Source organism: Chiloscyllium plagiosum, unplaced genomic scaffold, assembly GCF_037043375.1.
Source record: "Chiloscyllium plagiosum isolate Xiang-an unplaced genomic scaffold, Cpla_swu_hap1 HiC_scaffold_5, whole genome shotgun sequence".
Lineage (NCBI taxonomy): Eukaryota > Metazoa > Chordata > Chondrichthyes > Orectolobiformes > Hemiscylliidae > Chiloscyllium > Chiloscyllium plagiosum.
In genome coordinates this window covers 52,262,231-52,266,322 of record NW_028270143.1, presented here as the reverse complement: position 1 = coordinate 52,266,322, position 4,092 = coordinate 52,262,231, and the positions used below count along the sequence as shown (strand labels likewise).

The following is a 4,092-nucleotide window of genomic DNA, read 5'->3' as shown; positions in this document are numbered from 1 at the left end:
GTATTCAACAAGGTTCTCTGTGGGAGGCTGGTTAGCAAGGTTAGATCTCATGGAATATAGAGAGAACTAGCCATTTGGATACGGAACTGGCTCAAAGGTAGAAGATAGAGGGTGGTGGTAGAGTGTTGTTTTTCAGACTGGAGGCCTTTGACCAGTAGAGTGCCACAAGGATCGGTGCTGGGTCCACTACTTTTCTTCATTCATATAAATGGTTTGCACATGAACATAGGAGGTGTAGTCGACAGCGAAGAAAGTTACTTCAGAATACATTGGGATCGTGATCAGTTGGGCCAATGGGCTGAAGGGTGGCAGATGGAGTTTAATTTAGATAAATGCAAGCTGCTGAATTTTGGGAAAGCAAATCTTATCGGGACTTATACACTTAATGGTCCTAAATGGTTGCAAGCTTCTTGAGTGTTGTTGGAGCTGCACTCATCCAGGCGAAGTAGGGAGTACTCCATCAATTCCTGACTCATACCTTGTAAATGACGGACAAGCTTTTGGAAGTCAGGAGGTGAATTACTTGCTGTGGTATTCCTCAAATCTGACCTGCTCATGTGTTTTTGTGCTGAGTCCATTGAGTTTCTTGTCAATGGTAAACTCAAGGATGTTGATTGTGGGGAGTTCAGTGATGATAAACCATTGAGTGTCAAGGGGCAGTGGTGACATTGTCTCTTATTGATGATGGTCATAGCCTGGCCTTTGTGTGATGTGAATGTTGCTTGCCACTTGTCAGCCCAAGCCTGGATATTGTCTAGATCAGGGGTGGGGAACCTACGGCCTTAAGGCCACATGCAGCCTTCTAGACCATTGTGTGTGGCCTTTTGAATGAATCCAAATTTTGCAGAACAAATGTTTTATTTTTTATTAGTATGTTTTTTCGTCCTTTATTATTTTAATTTAATCTTAAAATGAATGTATTTAAAATACCAGAGAGTAAAAGAAAATTCAACGAAATAATCCTCACAGACTTACCGCCACAATTAAAAAATTGGTAAGTCATAAGGGCTATTGGTAAGTCTTGGATGCGGCCTTATTAGATTACAACTAACATATTGTGGGCGGCATGGGCGGCATGGTGGCACAGTGGTTAGCACTGCTGACTCACAGCGCCAGAGACCCGGGTTCAATTCCCGCCTCAGGCGACTGACTGTGTGGAGTTTGCACGTTCTCCCCGTGTCTGCGTGGGTTTCCTCTGGGTGCTCCGGTTCCTCCCACAGTCCAAAGACGTGCAGGTTAGGTGAATTGGCCATGCTAAATTGCCCGTAGTGTTAGGTAAGGGGTAAATGTGGGGATATGGGTGGGTTGCGCTTCGGCGGGGGCGGTGTGGATTTGTTGGGCCGAAGGGCCTGTTTCCACAATGTAAGTAATCTAATCTAATCTAATAATGTGGCCTTCCAGCATGAAAAGGTTCCCCACCTCTGGTCTGGATCCTGTTGTGTTTGAACATGGACTGCTTCAGCATCTGAGGAGCTGTGGATGATGCTGAATATTGTGCAATCATCAGCAAAAATCCCCACTTCTGACCTTGTGACAAAAGAAGGTCATCAATGAAGCAGCTGAATATGGTTTGGTCTCAGACACTACCTTGAGGAACTCCTGCAGAGATGTCCTGAAGCTGAGATGACTGACCTCCAACAGCCATGACCATCTTCCTGCGTGCCAGGAATGACCCAACCAGCAGAGAATTTCAGTTTTGCTCAGGCTCCTTGATCCTAGGTCAAATGTAGCCTTGATGTCAAGGGCTGTCACTCTCGCCTCACCTCTGGAATTCAGCTCTTTTGTCTATGTTTGAAATAAGGCTGTAATGAGATCAGGAGCTGAGTGGCCCTGACACCTAAACAGGGTGTCACTGAGCAGGTTATTGCTGAGTAGGTGCTGCTTGATAGCATTGTTGATTGACACCTTTCACATGACATATTGGGGCAATTTTCCACGTTGCCAGGTAGATGTCAGTATTGTAACTACTGGAATAGCTAAGGGAGTAGCAGGTTCTGGAGCACAGTTATTCAGTACTATTTCTGGAATGTTGTCAGAGTCTTTAGCCTTTGCAGTATCCAGTATCTCCAATCATTTCTCAGGAGTGAATTGTGTGTATCTCCTTATAGGTTCAGTTCATGCTTTATTCTGTGACACTCCTGAGACTTATTTTGGGATGTTTCATCATGTTAAAGATTCTATATTGTTTTGACTAGTCTGCATTTGAGGTTCCTTCATTTATTACAGTTCCAAATGGGGTTAGCACAAATTGCCAAGTTCCAGGTAAGGTGAGGTGAACTGGCTCCCCATTGGTTGATTGCAACAAGATTTACTTACAAAGAATCCTTTCCCAGACCAATATTTTAAAAGGAGCCAATTTAATCTGGCTTTCCTGAGTTAACAAAAGAGTGAACACATTAGTTCCAAACATAAGAAATAACAACGTGACACACATACACTCAGAATAGAAATGAGGTGAGTCAAATAAATAATAAGAATTGATAAAAAATATGGATCAGTTTCTAAGTTCTGTGAAGATTAGTCAATGGACATTAAGTCCATAACTTTGGGTGATATCCGTAGAACTGATCTTGGACAATAATCATTTAAGAGGTTTGGCCTAGCAGGCTGGCTGAAAGGACTTTGTCCTGTTTCCTTTTGACTGCACTTCACTTGCTTTCTGGCTTCCAGCAAAGAGAGGGAGAGAGAGACAGCTTTCTTTTCTTTTAATTTATAGTGCAAGGATAACTCATGGTTTTCTTAGCTATGACCCACAGAGCAGACACCTTGCCCAGTTGCACACACAGATTAGAGTTGAAACTGGCTTTTAACCCCTATTTTTGTGTATTCTTGAAATGATTAAAACATCTTCACTGCTTTCTCTTCTCCTGTCTTGGTTACGATTCTGAAACCTTACAGGAGATTACAGTTCAGTTTGCAGTGCATTGCTATTTTTAATATCCCTTCTCTTTGATGCTTGCTTGAAATTCATCAGCTGTGACTCCTTTCACACTAAAGATATTGCACACAGGCCTTCCAGACACTCACTGAATTACATTGGTCTGAATTTATGTTCAGAGTCATTTGTTTGGTTCTATGTGCTTTTCTAAAAGAAATGTAAGTTATAATTAAAAGTTCAATATGTCCTTATGTGATCCAGGTTTATGATTTGTGGTCACGACAATATATCAATGTATTAATTTTATTTTATTCAGGTTTTGTTTTTGTTATACAGTATTTTCCACCAACATATAGAACCTGAGACTTAATTGGCTGATCAGACTTTTGTTTGGGTGCTGCCTTCAGAGTAGCCTTAGCTGGAATTGCACTGACGTTGTTGCTGCTTTGGCCTTCTTAGACTCTTTTGCAGCCCTGACTGCTTATTCATATTAACTGTTGCACGTGTCATGTTTCTGATTCCACTTAGCCATAATCTCAGCAAGAGAGGCACCTGTCATAGCTCATTGGAACTTCACTGCACAATGGGAGTGCTTTCTCTGCATCTCTTCAGACTACCCCCTTGTGCCTGTACAATACAGTTAGTCCAGGTGATCTGTCGAGTATCTCTATTGAAGAGGAATGTTGACTCACATTTAGAATTCAGAAATTGGAAAACCTTCCCATTAATCCTGGCATGGCAGTTCCTGTGACCTGGGTATATTTTACATCCATTAAAACTGCATAGATTCATGTTGACTGTTAAGATGGTGTGAGGGAAGAATGTGCCAAGTTGTTAAAAATTTTCAACCATTGTTAAGTTCACAGAAAGGCATAGCAACAACTTGCATTGAAAGAGCATCTTCAATGATGCTCACAGAAGCATGATAGAGACAAACATTGACATCAAGCCAAATAAGGAAATATTAGGACAGGTGAAAACATTTGATTAGAGGTAGGTTTTGAGGAGCATCTAGAAAGAGAATAGAAAGGCAGTAAGTTTTATAGAGGAATTTAGGCAACAATGTGGAACAATTCAAATTGGGAATGTTAAAGAGGTGAGAGTTGGAGGAGAACAGATACTTTGGAAGGTTTGGAACTAAAGGCGATGAGATAGGTAGCTTGGGGAAAAGCTTGAGGAATGAGAATGACAAATTTAAAAGCAAAGTATTGCTG

At 41.5% G+C, this 4,092-nt stretch overlaps 1 pseudogene; it reads right to left on the bottom strand.

Moving 5' to 3' along the window:
- Positions 1 to 3,186: 3,186 nt before the first annotated feature.
- Positions 3,187 to 3,670, bottom strand: LOC122550247 (large ribosomal subunit protein eL24 pseudogene; annotated as a pseudogene).
- Between the last annotated feature and the right edge of the window lie 422 nt (positions 3,671 to 4,092).